The sequence below is a fragment of the Melospiza georgiana genome, chromosome 10 (genome assembly GCF_028018845.1).
Source record: "Melospiza georgiana isolate bMelGeo1 chromosome 10, bMelGeo1.pri, whole genome shotgun sequence".
Lineage (NCBI taxonomy): Eukaryota > Metazoa > Chordata > Aves > Passeriformes > Passerellidae > Melospiza > Melospiza georgiana.
In genome coordinates, this window is record NC_080439.1 from 6188447 (window position 1) to 6206783 (window position 18337).

Below are 18337 nucleotides of genomic sequence, written 5' to 3' on the forward strand. Positions count from 1 at the left end.
ACCATGTCAAGACATGAAATAAAAGAGAATTTTTGCAAAATTTAAGTATTAAGATGGACTTTTTTATTGCTGGAGAACAACAAAGCATCTATAAATCTTGTCAGATTAAGACTGCATCTTTTGATGGGTTCTCATTATTACATGAGAATCAACAGGACTATATTAAATACTGCCTGCAATAAACATACACAGAGAGAAAAGATTCCCTGAGTCACAGGGAACTGAAAATAAAAACATGAACCGTCACACAAAAAAGAGTCAGAAAAATATACAAGGACAAAAACTTCAAAACAACCCCCTGACAGTCACTTCCAACATGCTTCAAACTGACTCTGAAATCAGAGAACTCAAACCTGATGCGTCCTGCAGAGTTTAAACTCTCTGTGCTTCATTTGGCCCCACACACAACCCTGAGCACCACAATTATTGCATTACTGGTGTCAGCTCTGTCCTTGGAGCTGGACAAACACTGCCAGCTGCATTTTATCAATGGCTTTTATCAATGGACAACAACCTCAAGCACTTCTTCAAATGGTCTGGATCCCAAGTGATGCCTGGAACACCAACCTCCCCAGCTGAGATCCCTGCATCTGTGACTCAGGATTTTTGGGATTGGTTCTCTGCCCAGAGCTGCCCTCTGCACAGCAAAGTACATAAGAACCAGGAAAAAGAAACTGCCTCCATCCCCCCAAAAAACCAACCAAACTAAAGCAAACAAAAACAAATCCCCAAACAAACAAACAAAAGCACTTTGAGATTGCAATCTCTGGATATCTGTAAGAAAATAGGAGGAGGATGCTTGCTCCAAGGGATCTATCCACAGCTGTTTGATTCACAGCAATGACACTGTGAACTATGCTGGAACATAGAGACAGCTTTGGGGAGACCAAATACAGAAGAGCTCAGCGCCTTTGGAAAGGCACAGAAGCTAAAAGCCCCACACAATGTTTCCTCTATCATCAATGCCATGCCCTGCAACAAGCCAACAGCTGCAACTCCCCCCCACACTCTGCAGGGCAGGGTGTTAAAAGGCAGAATGCTGTATATCTGCTTGTTGTCACACACCTGCTGCTAATACGGGCTTTTACTCACACCTGCTACAAATGCTGAGAAGACCTGAATGCAGCAGATGCAGCTGTGGTTGAAGGAGCATGGGTGCTCCCACCAACAGGTGAGTCCCACAGGTAACTGCAGCAGGGTTTTAATCCAACAGCAGGAAATAGGACACAGCTTAAACCTCCTAGGACAGCAGCTAAATGAGTAATGCAAATTCTAGAGATTGTGGCAAACAATGTTAGTTCCCTGTGAGTTGAGCACTCACAGCAAAGTTATTCACACAAGAGGGATGAGATGCAAAGACAACACACACAAATTCCACAGCTAACAGCCACGGCCCAGATGTCACAGCACTGCTCTATGGAGTTCAGTGGAATACATTTAAAAATGTTTGGCTATGTGACAAAACACATCTAAAAATATCAGGCATATTTGAAGTACAATGAATCTCTCACGTGGACTTCCTGTCTTATTATCAATTCAATTAAGAATTCATTAAAAGGACAAGTATCACATATGCTTATTAATTTACAGATGAATGTGAGTGTGAGAGAGAAGGCAGGAGACAGGGGGAATAGGTAGAGGAGACAAAACCCTATGCTGAAGTTTGTCCCATCAGAGCAAACAAAAACATCACCTCTCTTTGGTATAGTAACATACATGCTGTGAGAAGCAATGAGCACTTGAATGCATGTTTTATTCTGATCCCAAAGGATCAAGCTGCCTGTGAGATGCTCCTTCTTCTTTTATTCCTCTTCATTTTGTCTGTGAGCTACACACTTTCAGTGGAAGCCTAAAAACTGCTCTGTATTCTGCCTTAAACAGAGGATACATACAGGAGTGATGCTGATTAGGACTCTCAAATGCAGGTGAGTTGTAGACAATGCATCCCTGGCATTCCTCTAAGGCCTTGCTTCAAGAGGGAGACTTCCCTCAGTGGTTAAAGTGGTTAAAGTGGTTCTTACTTTGAAATTGCCATCCTCAAAAAGTGGGTTTGAAGAACATACCAACTTTGCTATCAAGCTTTTGACTGCAAAAGCTGAATGTTACCGAAGCAAAAGTTTCAGAATTAAACATACACGCAAAGGATACACAGCATAGATGAATAATAGATGCCTATAAATAAGCAGAAAAATAGACTTAAAATATCCACATAACTATTAATTAGTTATTAATATTAGATCACTGGTCTATTTCCTTTCAAATTAGCCACCCACTAGCAAAATGTCAATTGCAAAACAAGAGACTATATTTATAGTACAACCTACTTTGAGTTTTGAGTGACATGTCAGCCACTGCTCAATTACAATACCCCTTTTGTGTGCCTTCCCAAATTAATACCTCACTTTCATTACAGGCAACTGTATGTACAAAAGCCATGCTGGATTTTAATAGCCTTTATTACATCACATAAGCTGGTGCAAACATTTTTCCATCTAGAAGTGTACGCAAAAGAAAATAAAAAGAAGTAGAGTTAAGTAATACACTGGAGTGAAGCTGGGTGGGGCACTGGACACAGTGATGCTAGGAGGAGTGAGTGTCCAGGAGATGGTCATAAGAAATTCCTAGTTTTGTTATTTCCCAGAGAAAAAACAGCTTTTCCAACCAGCAGTGCACCATGAGATGCAATACAACAACCACTCCATCTTTAGGCTGGATTTAAATGGAAGAGTCACCAACAAAGTGGAAAAACACCAATCTCCTCTGGCAAAACGTGGCTGAATTGGGAACTTTGGAAGAGGAGAATTATATTTTTAAAGAATATCACCTATTTCACTGAGTTTTCTTTAAGTTTAGGTTTTGTGATTTCCCCTGGAAACAGTTCTCCTCCCTCTATCTCTCCAGATGCCCAACACTATCTGCAGAAGGGCAGAAAAAGGAGCATCCTGCAGAGGTTGCTCAGTGGAGATGGAAAGCTGGCAGGAGAAACCCTGCAAAAACACACTTAATTGCCTCAAGCCTTCTGCTGAGAGAGAAGCAGGACTCATTGTTTCAGGTATGCCTATCACAGAGAGAAAGCAGAAATGGAGACAATTACACAGAAACTGCTCTTGAAACAAGACTAAGGAACACCATCCCATCAACAAGAGGGGACCTGTATTCATGTCTCAGTGGATAATAATCCATTTTTACAGTTGTACAGCAGAATAATTTGGAATACTCAGAAATGTTGGAAAGACAGATTTGAAGAGAAACACAGAAATCATTGCTGCTCACTTTTTCTCTTAGTATAAAATCACATCACTTCCCATCACCTTGCAGGAGCACACTCCTAATAATGCCATTTACAGAACTTTGTTCTACAGCTAACTTTGAATCTTGAAGAAAAAAAATTTAAAAATTCATCCTGCTAGCCTTAAGATTTACATAAAACCAGGAGGCCTATGCCAGCTGTTTAATTTCTCATGTATTTATACAAACCAAAGTACTTGTACAAAGAAATCAATTAGAGCTGTAACTAATATTGCACATTGCCAATTCACCTTTAACTCCAAGGGGAGTGAAGAGAATCCCGAGTTATTAAGATCATCATTTGCTGTCAGGGAACAGGATTGTCTGTGGTTTTCCATTTCCTAAATTATTTTTTTTTATCCTAAAATTCACTCTAACACTATAACTATTAAAAACTAGAAGAAAAAAGTAAGGAAAAGCAAACAAAATCTGCAAGAAATAAATACAAAGCTAGCTGGGATCCAGAGCCACTTCCATCATGTGGGCAATTGTTATATCCATTGTACACTTTATTTTTTCTAATAAACGCCACAATTGTAAGCAAAAAAAGCTGCAAGGTACTCAAAAAGAAGGTAAAAAAGAAGACATGAATGTGGTTTCATCCATCCCCTGATAGGTTTTTTTCTTTATATATACTAAAAATATTTAAACCTTAGGGAAATAATTTTAAAATGTTCAGGATTAGAGTGGGCTTTACCAGCTAAGTAAAAGTCTCCATTATCAGCAAATTTCACTCCAGCAACAGCTGTAGGAATCCACATGTCTTACAGTTTGAATAAAAACTGGAGCCCAACAATCAATAACCAGTTTTGCCTCTGTAGCTGTAACACCAGAACCACCCTCACACCACCCCTGCTTTATATAAAACCACACCAAGTCAAGTGCATATCTTCTGATTTTTCTCCTATTCCAAATCATTTTACTTGCAACACTCATATTAAAACTTGGAAACACTATCAGCAGTGGGAAAACATTATTTTCTTTTTTTTTTTTTTTTCTGTTACACTTACCCTAGGCAAAACTAGCTTTACAGAGGGAAGGACATGTGACATCATTTTTTACGATGATTCCATTTAATCTTAAATAGAAATAGAGACAGAATTTAGAGATTTGGGCATGTTATGGAGATTAAAACAAGTGGTTTGCTACTTAAGTTCTACCTCATACAGATCACTCAAAAAATCCACACCAAAATTTTCTTCAAATCACGGGGGGGAAAAAAAGAAAAAAAAATCAAGCAAACAATGAACACTTTACCCCTTTTGCTGATAGATGAACACCCTTTTGTAAATAATACCTTTTCAGGCTGCTATTATGTAGCCCACAGGTTGCATGACACTGCTGAGGGGATGAATTTCCACCAGACAAACCACAGACTCCACAGTCAGCCTAAAGTGGATCTCCTGGTAAGAGGATTCTCTCTCCAAGATGCCACAGAAGCTGCCTTTCCGCTGAATTTAACCTAATTAATTGAAATTATTGTCACTGACTATCCCGTTATATAACCACAGGAACATTAAATCCTTTGCCATCGTGCTCTGCACCTGAATTGCAGCTGAGAAAAGAGCAAAATCCAATGACCCTGTGCACCGCAGCATGAAAAGCAGCCAGGGTTATTCCTGAACACAACCTCTGGAAAACACGTGGGGTACAGGGAACGGAAGGCAGAGGCACAAGGATGAGCCAGCACCGTCAACTGATCATGGACTTGAACTTCAGCTCCTTAATCTGCTAGAAAAGCTACTCAGAATATACTGAAAAAAATGTTATTTTCTGCCTCAGGTCATGCGAACTGGTCTGTGTGTTCAGCATAGCAACGCTGGGATGAGAAGAGGCTCACTGCAGATATGCCACAAGATATTGAAAAACAAAAATAGCTCATTTTGTCATGAAGAACACTGAGAGCACTTGTAAGCAGTTGAAGGTTTGTAGGGCTTTCTAGGCCTGTCATACTTTAAGGTTTATATATATATACTATAGTTTTAGAAATGCTTTGAAAAGTTAATAGCAGATCTGTTGTTGTTCCCTTTTATATAAAGAAGCAAACTGTTTAAGCATTAACTACCCCTGACAATGCAATTAAATCCCGACCCATTTTCTAGACACAAACGACCTGCATTTTTCACAGCACAGCTGTATGTAACCAAATTCATCTCTATTTACCCTATCCCTCAATTCCATTTGTGATTCTGAAATATGAGGGAAAAAACCAAAATAAAACAAAAGGGTAACAGAAATCAGTGCCTGGGAGGAAAAGGAGCAGGTACCATGCAGAGGAGGGGTGGCCACCTCCTCAGCTGTGATTCCATGACTTGTAGAGAAGGAAAAGTCAAACAAGTCTATGTGCAAAGTTTTTATCACTGCTCTGCACTCTAAAACAGACAGCGAGTGAATTACAAGGCTGCAAATCCAGGATTATATAAAACCAAAAAACCTCTGGCAGTCATCATCTTTACTACTGAGTATAAATCACAAAATGCACTGATAGAACCCTTGTAAAATCTCTGATGTGGTTTTACACACACTTGGATAAAATGGAGTGGTACAAAAACATCTACAAAACACACAGGCAATTAAAAAGCAACACATGATACAAAGAACTTTACTATTTCATTTAGAATGTTGCTGTTCTACTTCAGGTACATCTCTCTCTGCTCAAGGAACCTTCACAACAACTCAAACCAGAGATAATGAACACTATTATTACCACCATTTATTTTAATAACCACGTCATCCAAAATATCTCTTTTTAAGATGGGGCCCCCATGGTGCCAAGGTTGCATAAACAGGTAGGACTTCGTTCCTGTGCTGAAGAGATGTAATCTCACCAGACAAGGTCAATAAACAACACCAAAGGTCAACAACAAAGGCTCCTGTCCAGGACTTTTGTTTTGTTTTAACATATATTAGGCCATCTGCTACTCTCTCTTATGGACCAAGGTCCTCCAGGTCTGTCCTCCTAGCACACCCATTAAAAAGAAAAAAAAATATTTCCTCTTCTGTGGGAGACAAAATATAATGAAGAGTTTTCGATGATAATGGAAGTGCTGAGAGGTAACACAGCTTTTCTAGAAATTCCTGGAAGTGCCAGTTACTACTGTGTCTTAAGATAAATACAATGTTGAATATTGTCATCTTTATCTAAATTCAGTAACTTCTCTGGCCAGTGGAATGAAATATTTTTAGCACCGAATGAGGATTAAATGCTAGCCCTTGGTTTATTTTAGAAAAATAGCTCGATAAAGAGCTGTGTAACAAGTCAAATTGTGTCTGGAAAAACCCAACAATACAGAGCTAGCAGTGAGGGAATGAGATTCTCTTGTTTTCTAACCATGTTTCTACCCAGCCTCCTCCAGGCTCAGCCCCAGGGAGCCCAGCAGAAACTCAGGCACTGAGCTGCACCAGAGCTGAACCAGCAGGGAAGGGATTTGCAGGAGCAGGCTGAGAGAGGGAAGGTACAAGCATCACAGCAAAAGGCACTTTTTTCTGTTCTTGGCTCTGGCTGTTGGGCTGAGTTAGGGAATGCCTTATTAAACAGCATTCTGAAGCTCTAGAAATTTGCAGCCATTATCCTAGTGTGAGGCAAAACCTTACACAGCCACTTCTGCCTGGCTACGATTCTTTCTTCACTCAGCAAATATTGAGTAGGTTTAAGGTTCCCAAAACAAATTATTTTTTTCCTAGGTGTTACTGAAACAATCCATGCAGCTCGCTTAGATTTGACTCAAAGTGATAAACAGATGCATTTCCTACAGTGAAGACCATGCTTTACAGATCCTGCAATCCTTCTGTACTAAGATAAAATGAGAGAAGGAAAAAGAAGCAAAGCCCCTACTTCAAAATGCTGCATTTTGGAGGATTTTATGGCATTCACACATTACAACGGAAACAATTGACCCCCTCCCCCTTTTCAGTATATTCCTTTCCATTTAACCCAAGATGTCTGTCATGAAATCCTCCTAAGAATTCATAGCAAGTTAGGGAACACTCTGCTTTTTGACAAATCCTCTATACTTAAGGAATGCAAGTGTTTCCTTCACCCAATTCTTCAACTAAGCTACCTAATTATAGCACTCTTACAGGATTTCAGCATGTGCTGGCAGAGGCTCTGTGTATCACACTGAATTTAAAGCTGAGGTAGCCACAAAACTGCTCTTCAAACCCCCTAAAGCCACGCACATGGCAAGGCTGCACTGGCATTTCTCAGCCCTGACAGAGTGTGCAGTGAGCTGCTTGTGGAATTGAGCCACATCATCTTCCCAATTGTCCTAAATGCTGCTCAGCTCCCATAAACTGTCCAAGGGAGGGCTGTGGATTCACCCACTTCCCAAACAGGTCCTTTTACAGCTGACCTCCATGTGATTTTTCAATTGACCTCTTGGCAATTTTCATGGGTGTAGCCAGAGAGATGCATGAGGCAAAGCTAGATTTATTTTAAATAAATAATTTCTCTGGCATGAGTTAATTTTGCTGTGGATACAGCAAATACACAAATGCCATGCTGCCAGGGCAAGAGAGTAAGGAAGGAAGTGTGTTACTCTGCGACCCAGATCTCCTCCTGGGATGCCCCAGTTCCTTTCCCTATCCAGAGCACTCCAAACCTACAAACCACTGTGGGTTTTTCACCAGATGACTGACGAGTCACAAAAATATGTGGAACAATTGACTTCATTTAAGCTGCAATGCTTTTTTCTTCAAAAGCAAGCACAGAGGTTCCTAACTTATGAGTCCTGCATAGCTGACATCTTTTTAAGTTGATGTCACCCATCACAGCTGTAACTTGGCACTTCTAGTAACACTCCGCTCAAGATTTGCCTTTCCTGATGTTTCTCCATTCCTGCACTTGCAAAACATCCCACATCTATCTTGGGGTAACAACAGAACCTCAGGAACCCTAAAAAATGACTATTTTTTCCCCAGAGGTTTGCTATGTATAGATGCCACGAGTTCTTTTCAGAATAATTTAGAATTTGCGCACATAACACTCCTTTTCCAAAGCATAAATTTAAAGATTTACGTAACAGATTAAATTGTCTTCCAAATCAGACAAAAAATGAGTTCAGGCCTTGCTTATGTGCTTCTGAATTTGCTGAACTATAATGTTTCTGATCATTGCACTGTTTTCTCTCAGGCTACAGTTGCTGCCCCACATCTAACCCGGACATTCAGACATCAGGACTAAGATATTTCAGAGGATCACATGTAACACTCCTTCCTCTTCCAAATATGCCACAATCCACATCCTGCTGTGGACAGACTGAAAAGCAGTCTGATGAAAATGGGAAGCTTTCACAGAGACAGTCCAAATGCAAGTCAACCTCGACAGGGCAAACCCTGCGACTGCTTTGACATGGGCATTTTGAAAGAAAAAATAAAAAAAAAAATCAGTAGTTTATGTAGTTTGCATTATGTTGAAAAGGAAATTCTATATGGACCACCATGGAGACACGTGTGAATAAAAAACCCACAAGTCACCAAACAAAAAAAACCAAAAAAAACCAGAACAAAGTGGCAACAGTTGTTCCTGTAGGCAATGAGGAGGCCAATCTGCTGAGAAATTTCTGTCAGCTCCAGCAAAAGGGATGTTAAAACAAAACTGGATGGGGCAGTGGAAGCAACTTTGCTCCACAACAGCCTATTCACCACAGCTCCCAGTCTGAGTCAAGAACTGGATGTGCAAGAGTCTGCTCACCAACTGGGGAGGACTTTGAAACAGGAACCCCATAAACTGCAGCAGCATAGGAAAAATCTTAATAATAATCAAAACTGAACGGTTCAGCAAAAAAGGATTTTGTTTTTAGAAAAAGTTAAACATAAAAGAAGCCAGGAATTAGGCCAGTGGAAAGGTATGCCAACAATCTATTCTAAGCTGCATTTCCAGTCACAAATTCAAACACAGAGCAGTTACTTGCTCATCATAAGTAGTATGAGATGTGTACAAGAAAAAGCAGCAATGATCCTGCTTAAAGAGCAGCACATCACCTTGGGGTATTGATGGTAGGAAATATTAAATTGTATTTTATCTTCTATTTAGAGCAAAACCCCAGCATCCCTAATGTGGTTTCCATTTGCTATTTACATAATTAAGTCACCTCCTCACAGTTCAGATACCCTTACTTACTACTCAGGTTACTTCCAATTTCCAGATGGTCAGTCTCCAGAAAACACTATCTGAGCTTCAGCCACTTCTTGGTTAAATCTATTCTGATGGCTTATTAGTAGAATAATTTATCAGCTGTTAAAAGAATATTGTTACAAATTCATTTTCTATGTAAATAAGGTTCCATGAATTAGGAGGGAATTCCAGCCTTTTCAAATTCATTTTAATGTGAAATGCTGACATCAAGTTGTAACTTTGATTATTTTTCCTGTTTATGTTATTAGCAACCAGTTTTTCTGGCACTCTTTCCTGTTCCAGTTCAATCACTCGGTTGAATTACTTGAACTTCTGCTGAACTGCACCAAAAAAAGGAAAATTAACTAATGCCTCATTTGATCTTGTGACCATAAAACTTGTGTTTTCATTCCCTCTTTAACCTTTGACCATCTATTTTCCCCTTAATTTGTGTGTTATGTACCTGATAGTTTTAAAATTGTTTCTTTTATTCATGGAAAAAGACTCTGCTCTGATGGTTGATTTGCCCTCTGTTCATTTTAACCACCAGTGACTTTATTCTGGATTCTCTTCAGTAAGCACACACTCAAAATCACTTCTCCATAGCCCATCATGTATATGTAATTTGACTTACTGTATGCCCTTTACCAGAAGTGCATGGCTGTTCTCATAAAAAGTGTCAACTAAGCTAGAAGAGAAAACAAGTTACAAGAGAATGAAATGGCTCATTTTATAAAAGCTCCTTTGCCAGTTTCACAGAATCAGCTGAGTTGGAAGAGACCAACAAGGGTCATCGAGTCCAACTCCTTGCCCTGCACAGAACCATTCCCAAATCACAGCACATGCCCCGTTTATTACTTTATTCAAATGCTCTCCTTTTCACATTGTTATGATGGACTTGAATTTAACTCATGCCACTGGACTTAGCTTTTTTTTTTAAACAGTTGTTAAACACCTGAACACAGGATAAAACATTTTTAAAACACATGTAGACTGCAATAAAATATGGTCCATCTACAACCCAAAGAAATTAGGTGAAAGGGGAAGATTTCATGAATATCATTAATGAGGTCAAAGATGCCAATTATGGCTCACATTTGACATCAATATCCTCCATTTGTGTGAATATTAAATTCATGGATGCCAATCCTACGTGCATATGCTCGGTATGGGATTCACATCCCTTGTCTTGAATAGTTTCTTATATTTGTTCACTAAATTACAATAAGAATGTCACAAGTGACCTTTATTTACAAACATGGGTGCAGTAACACACTGACTACAATTTTTGCTTCTAATCACTGGGTGAACTAAAGGCTTGGAAAGCAAATACAGGCTTCCAACCATGCCATCCACGCTGATGGCCACACAGGGTCCTGGTTTTTGAAGGCCAGCAGGTCTCTGTTTCTCCTGAGTAAATAGAAGTCAGCATCAGCAGTGTCACTCCACACAGCCTGCAGACTTCCTATTGTTCTGCAGCAATATTCATTATCTCCCAGCATCAGCACTGCTGAAACTGAGGGCAGCCTTTACTTTTGTTAACTTGAACTAACATCAACTTTCTGTTGACAAGAAGGAAACCAGGATCAAGGCCTGATGATACAAGTGACACACTGACATGGTCTCCTGTGAAATCAGCCTTGCTCTTCTGCAGATGGCAGCACTCACGTGCTGGGACACAAAAGAGCCTGTCCTTGTGTCTTCTCTGTAATATCCTACTACATGTACACACAAAAGCCAGTTCAATTTTTTAACTATGCAACAAACTTTGCCAATGTTGAGAAGACTTTACACTGTATTTCTAATTCTTTCATATAATAAAGCGGGGAAAGGGTAATTTCAGGTTATACAACTTCACCATGGGCATGTGGCAGTGAACCCAGAGCACAAACACAAAATCTCCCTCTCCTCTAAAGCAGATGGCATGCTGATCAAGTAAGATATAATCTAATGCTAACTGCACTACTATTATCTATTGAACCAACACCAGTAAAAAGCAGTGAAGACAGAAAAAAACTAAGGCAGGGGAGGTAAAGCAGAGGAAAACAATGAAAAAAACCAGACTAAGCCAGCTGTAAGAGAAGACAGCCCATTGCAGGAGAAACAGCCTCTTTTCAGATACATTTAAGATTTAAAACCTAGAAATGGCAGTAGATAAGGAATAGCAATGGCCCTCACCCTGTTTTAGAAGATGTTCCTCTAGCTTGAGATACTGGCCCAGTTCCCTCTGCTCTTGCACTGCACTGGGCACCTGCCAGGGGCTAAATATCCCAGCTGCTTAGATAATTACATATTTATGATTTTGCCGAGAATTCTTAGTCAAAGCTTATTTTTGAACTGTAAAATGCTTAGAGAAACAGCAGAGAAAGTTCTCTGACAAATGCTACTTCAAAACAGAGCCAACACTTCAATTTTTTTAAAGGACGTTCACTTCCGTTTCAGTTGATTCATTCAGTGGTAAACTTTAATGGCAGAAATAGGAGAGAAGGGGTGTTTTCCCTCAGTCAGAAAGGGATCTTGCTAGTGTGTTTAACTTGTTCTCTATAAAGAAACAGAAAATTCAAAAACCCTTCCAAAACTATTCAGAATAGAGTACATACAATTTTTAACGCTTACCACAGTCTGCACCCTATCACATGATGGAACTTTTCTTTTGTACCACATCATCAGCAGTATTTCCTCTTCCACACGTAAACCACTAGATTAGCTAATTCATGCTGATCCAATAAATAGAACTGAATAGAACTAATGTATGAACATTTTGAAATATAACTGTTTAGCCACAACTAATTATCACACAAAATACATTGCACTTCACCTTCCCTCATTGATAACAGCAACCACTGATTTCAGAAGGAGCAAAACAGTCCAAAATTTTTATCCTGTCGATTATTTGAAACTATTTCAGAACCTGCTAGAAATATTTTTTTTTCCTTTTAAGGCTACACTCCATAAACTGTACAACCAACAGCCTCAACAATAAATTTCACGAGCACTTTTAGGCCCTACTGTTCAATGTGCTTTCAAGCTTGGTTAGCTTTATGCATGCAAGAACTCCTTATTTATATTGCAAAAGAACTACTCCTACACTAAAAGTTACATGCAGGCACATGCATTTGTATTTCATAGAATAAGGGCCTTAGTCTTGCAGGGTTATTTATTTTGAATCAACTATTCTAGGTTATTGAGGGCAACATCTTTAGTCCTGTCAAGTTTCATAAACTGTGGAAAGCAGGGGTCCCTGCTGTCAGTATGACAACCAACCTTCAGCTGCACCGCCTTACAAAGAGCTGCTCATCTGCAGATGCTCATTTTATACACCTCTAGCTGAGAGATGCCATTCAGCTCCTCTTGAAACAAAGCCAGTCTTGCAATTCCAGTGCAAAAACCTTGGAGCTAGAGGCACAGACCTCCAGCTGCCCTTGGCAGGAGCCAGCAGAGACAAGGCTTCCACACCAAACCCAGCTCTCCAGCTCATATTCCCTCCCTCGGTTGTGTTCCTTTGCATGGAGGCATTTCAACATAGTGGCCTGGCAGATCAGTACTTGGATGCGTTTAGCTGCTGGAGAAGCACGGGCTAATAGTTAAATCCATTTATTCATTTACCAGTCTTCTGAGGAGTGTGAAGGTCACAGGACTACCTGAAGGCACCACAAAGACATTTGAATTAAAAATGACTCGCTGCAGTCTTGGGGAAATTTTTGCAGACATCTTCCAGTGCCTTCACTTTACTCATTCTCCCCAGCTCCTCCAAGCCCTCCTGCTGTTTCTGAGCTAAATTTCCTGTAGGTAATTACACTGAAATGTTGCACCCGTGGATTTGCTGGCCCAAGAGACCCAATGCCTGCAGAGCTGTTCTATCCCATCTCTTATGAGTAGGAACAGTTGACATAACACACAATAGGTGTGTTACACCCTCATACACAGTATAATGTGTTCACCTAGAAGTAGGCAGCACTGAAAAGAATGGATGTAAATCACCTACTTGGTATTCCCCCCAAGACTGTGAGGACATGCCTGAGCTGTTGATGACTCTGCTTGCCTGGGGACTGGGTAATTTTGTGCTCACTGCCTATCCTCAGACTTTACCTGTGCCAGCTTGTAATAAACAATAACATTCTCTATTCTCTCCTGCATGAGACCTTTTTAACCGATCAGTGTGTTGATCTTTGCCAAACCACCCATGTAAAGGCTCAGAGCCTGGACAGAGTGTTTTCCAGGATGCCTGTGAGAAGGCCAGCACACGGCCCAGCTTGAGTCCTTCCCAGCCTTTCTGGTTACCTCTGCCAAATTAAACCCATCCCAATAAGCTGCCATAGGACAGTCACAAACTGGTAGCTCCCAGCTTTCTGTAAGCTCCTAGGTTTTGCACAGTCCATTCTGTATTTCTAAATTTAGATATACACCTGTATGTGTGTATAAATACATGCACAGATAAGCACATTCCTATATTCCCACATTATTTATGTGAACACACAAACCTGCTTCAATGACTCGCAAAGGCAGAAAGGCAAACTGGTTTGCTTCCAAAACTCACAAAAAAGCAAGACACAATGGAAAATCTTTCTTGGGTAAGCTACAAGTTCCATCACATAATAAGAAAATGTATTTGCTAAAGCCCTTGTTCAAATCCTGATGTCATCATTTGCTTAGATCAAAGATCCAAGACTTCAAATTTTCATTTCCGACACATTAATTCTTGTGACCACAGAGTAAGTTCCCAGTTATCAGCCTCTAAATGAACCTTCAAAATCCTAGAAAAGCAGCATTAGACACTTACTTTCCTGCAATTACCAGGCCTTTTTCATTAAGCCTTTGCATCTTTCCTTTGACATTGTGAGGAACATTAAATTTGGCTGGAAAAATGGGAAGGAGAACTTACACCCACTGAACACAGCCATGCTATATCACAATATCAATATTGAATTTTCTAAAGAACTGCCAACAACTACAATAATTTTTAAAGAGTAACTAGGATTTTACCTTATTTGGTTTATCAGTTAACATATACATACTACATGCACACATATCATAACATAATATGATGCAAAAAATAAGCTTCTTTTAATTACCTTGAGAATTGAAAATCTAAGAAAAGAACAGAAGAGGATGGAGTATGTGTAAATTGTTTTGGGTGTTTTTACTACTAAGAAATGGAACTGACAATCAGGATTTAAACATGACCAAAAATGCTACAACCATTTCTCAAGGGAATCAGAAATTAATTTCTTATTCAAATATATGTGTTGAATGTGGGCAACCATGGTTCAAGCAAAGTCTTTCTGGGGGATGTACAAAACCTGCTTTCTTCAGGGACCTCTGGCCTACAATTTGTTTACACACAGCAAAGAGAAAAACATAATAAAAACCTCTAAAAGTCTCTTTTACTGTACAGGTTTAGTTACAATTACTTTGGGGATGGTAAAAATATCTCTAGCTTGTCTCTTAAATCTACATTCAAACTATCTCAAAGTTAATCAGAGGTGAGTAATGGCTTAGAAATCTCTTGAATAATAAAGTATAACAACTTATAGCACAAAAACAGCCCTCAAAGACAAGAGTGGGGAGTACTTCACTTCATTGCAAGTAACAGCTGAGTATGTTTTATGATCACTGTAACAACTACCATGCCCTTGAGACTGTGCAATTCTGAATTTCTAATATAATTTGTAGGGGGAAAATTAGGACAAAATGCAGTAACATTTCAAGTACAGTCTCACAGTATTTTAAAATTTTATGAAGTATAAGGACTAGGTTAATATGAAATGAGTCATGTTTTTAAGAGAGGCAGTAATACAGATCAGTATCTTAAATCATAACTAAAATAACACTCAACCACTACAAAATAAAAAGAAATCAGAGCAGCTTTTTGCTGGAAAAAGGTCACCAACAACAACAATGAAGATTTAACAATACTAGAAAAGGCTGAGAGCACTGCTCATTTCAGGACCAAGAAGTTAAAATACCAGTCTGAGTGACCAGGTAAACACTATTCTTTCTCACTCAACAAATCCATTCCCACCTGAAGTTCATGTCAAATTAATATAAACTCTACTCATATAAACTCTGAGCCTAGAAACCAGACTAATAAACAACATACATCCTTGGTGCAGATCTTCTGATTTCAGAGGTATATCTGCTTTACTTTGTGACAAATATATTACATTTCACTCCATGATGTCTTTGGGAGTTAACAGAATTGCTCACTACCTCAAAGTGAAGGAGTTACATCCAAGCAAACTCTCTTTGAGCATCATTTTTCCTCACAGGGCAAAGACAGTGGAGTCGCAAAGGTATAAATAAGTGAAGCTGTAATTGATTTACATATTCTTTAGATCCATTTCTACATGCAAACCAATGGAAATCAGCTCAGCTCTCATATCCAAAACTGAGTTTTCAAAGCAAGTGGTTCAAAACATTATCCCTTTAACTTCTGTACTGAGCACAACAAGAGAGAGAGGCTTTAAATATAGAATTCACACTGGCACTTTATGCATTTAATTCTTAAGGCTAATGCTGAAGGTGCTACTCTTGTACACCTCAACTGTGACAACATAAGATACCAAAACTGCTAAAAAAGAGGTTGTCTGATCAAAGCTGAAGCAGCAAGTTCCAGTCCTTCCCTTCAGGCCTCAGCTCTGCTTTCCATGTGCACAGCTATCAGGAAGCACCAGCAAACCATAAGGATAGCCTGGAAATATGAATTTGCAGCAGTCTGCAACACTAACATTCAGAGATGGAATAAGAAGATTGCCTTTTTCTACAGAAGATTTTAACTTCACTGGTCCTACACTGCCAAATGGGCTGAAGTAAAATACACCTGACCGTGCAGAGCTGGTCTTGGTTTTTTATTTCTGTTAGTATTGAAACAAACTGCAGAGAGCACCCAAGTGGGGGCAACAGAACCTTGAGCTTGGCTACAGCTCACCCCAAACAGGCTCTTGGCCAAAAGAGGAAGCAACACCAGTTACCAACAGGATGAGCTATGTCACTGTCGAGTCGCACTTCTCACTTCAAAATTAACATGCTGCCCTACTTTCCACAGGACAAAACCAGGTGCAATTGTAATATTTCTGTCAAACAGCATAATGGTCTAGATGTTCCTTAAAAAAATGAAAATAATCCACTTGAATAGTAAAAAATAGTTATTCTAAATACACTGTTTGCAGTGTAAGCCTGCTAATGGCAGGTGTGCAGAGAAAAACCACGCCACCTTTAGTCAATTAAAAACGTACTTACCATTGGCAGTGCATTGATATGCAGAAGTTTTCCTTTCGGGTGCCTCTTGCCACAGAAGGGTGATGCTGACAGAAAAATAAGGAGACAAAATAGGAAATGTTAGTATTTATTATCTTGAAACCACAGGTACTGACACCTAAATATTTTGAAAAGCTCCAAACAAAAATCAACATTCCAATGGTATGACTTTCAAAATGGCTACATCCACTGTAAAGCAGTAAAAGAAAAATCTGTTTTCCCAACACATCTTGCACTAAATAACTCAATTTATGTACACAGGTGTGCCCATGAGCCCAAAGAGTTACCAACTCCTGCAGTGACCTCAGTAATTAAAGAAAACAACCAGCTCACACTAATTGCTAGCAGTGCTTGACAACATGTAAATAACATAAATCTTCCTAGTGCAAAATTCAAGAGAGCTCTTGTCCACCTTTAAAACCCAAACAAAAACATAATCTAAACAAATCCACACTCTCCTACATTTTAGTAATTTTCTTTAGACATCAATAGTAATTTTATGCACCCTACAATAAAATAACTAAGTGTGAGCACACAGCTTTTGATGTCCAAATATGAGGTAACTCCATCCCCTACAACGTCCATTTTTATTCAGCAGTGACAAATGATTTTTATCCACACTAATATCCCTGAGTGGTTGCCCTCCATACAAATACTTGCCAGACGACTTTTCTTTAGGACATAATCTAATCACCCACTCAAAGAGCAGGAAGGGTGACAGATGGACATGGGTGACTAATGAAGTATTACCAGACTATTTTTAGATTAAATTCTTTACCAAGCATCTGCAACCTGTGGTCAAAAAACTTTTACTATGAGTAAAGAGAAACTATACTTTGTGGGACTCATGATTAACACAAGGTTCTCACGTGCAACTTTCAAGCTCAACCAGCAGGAAATCGTTCATTATAGAGCCATTTTTGGACCCAGCCCAAAAAAAAAAAAAAAAAAAAAGAAAAGAAAAGAAAAGAAAATGGCTGCACCATTTGGGCTTATTTTATTGTTAGAAGATCCCACAAGGCAGGCAGTATCACCTTCACAGTGCATGCAAGAGGCACTGCAGAGGATGCTGAGTAATGCAGGAATGCTGGGAATTGAAAGAATTTGCAAACACGCTCTTATTTCCTTGCTTAGTTGTACTTGTGCTGCAGAAAATATGTAAATAGGCTGAGTGAAACTCCACTCCTCAAGAGGTACAGTACCCTAGGCAAGGCTACTCAGAAAGCTTTTTTCCCATAGCCAGAGCTGCTGACCAGCTGAGAAGAGAAAGCTTTAACACCTACTCTATAGACCCCATAAAAACAGTATTTGCTTATAACGAGATTTTTCCTTAAAACAGCAACCAACCAAGATTCTCTTGAGAACAATCTAAATCATGGTAAAAGCTGTGTGCAGAGAAAGGCAGAGGAGGACCCTGCTTCTGAGTGTGACGCTTGGTTCGGGTTATTCCATTTGGGAAGGAACATTGCAAACACAAATAAAGGCATGATTGCACAGACATAAACCATTTTCCTCAAGGAAAAAAAGGCTTTCTTCAGTACACACTGCCCAAACTGTCTCCTTCCAACACCTCTTTGCCCTTGTGCAATCTCGAGTGCAGTACTTATCATCGAAGCCAGAGAGGGAAACCTTTCTGCCTGATCCGTGGTAGAGGCTTCTTGTCCTTTGCTTTACATC

At 39.5% G+C, this 18337-nt stretch overlaps 1 protein-coding gene across 2 annotated transcripts in view; it reads right to left on the minus strand.

Moving 5' to 3' along the window:
* The window catches only part of TBL1XR1 (TBL1X/Y related 1), a 103172-nt gene that overhangs the window by 39576 nt on the left and 45259 nt on the right, over nucleotides 1–18337 (minus strand). For both annotated transcript variants that reach the window (XM_058030983.1, XM_058030982.1), the window contains exon 2: nucleotides 16643–16707. The gene's annotated coding sequence lies outside the window, so the exon portion shown is untranslated. The remainder of the gene's footprint in view (nucleotides 1–16642; nucleotides 16708–18337) is intronic.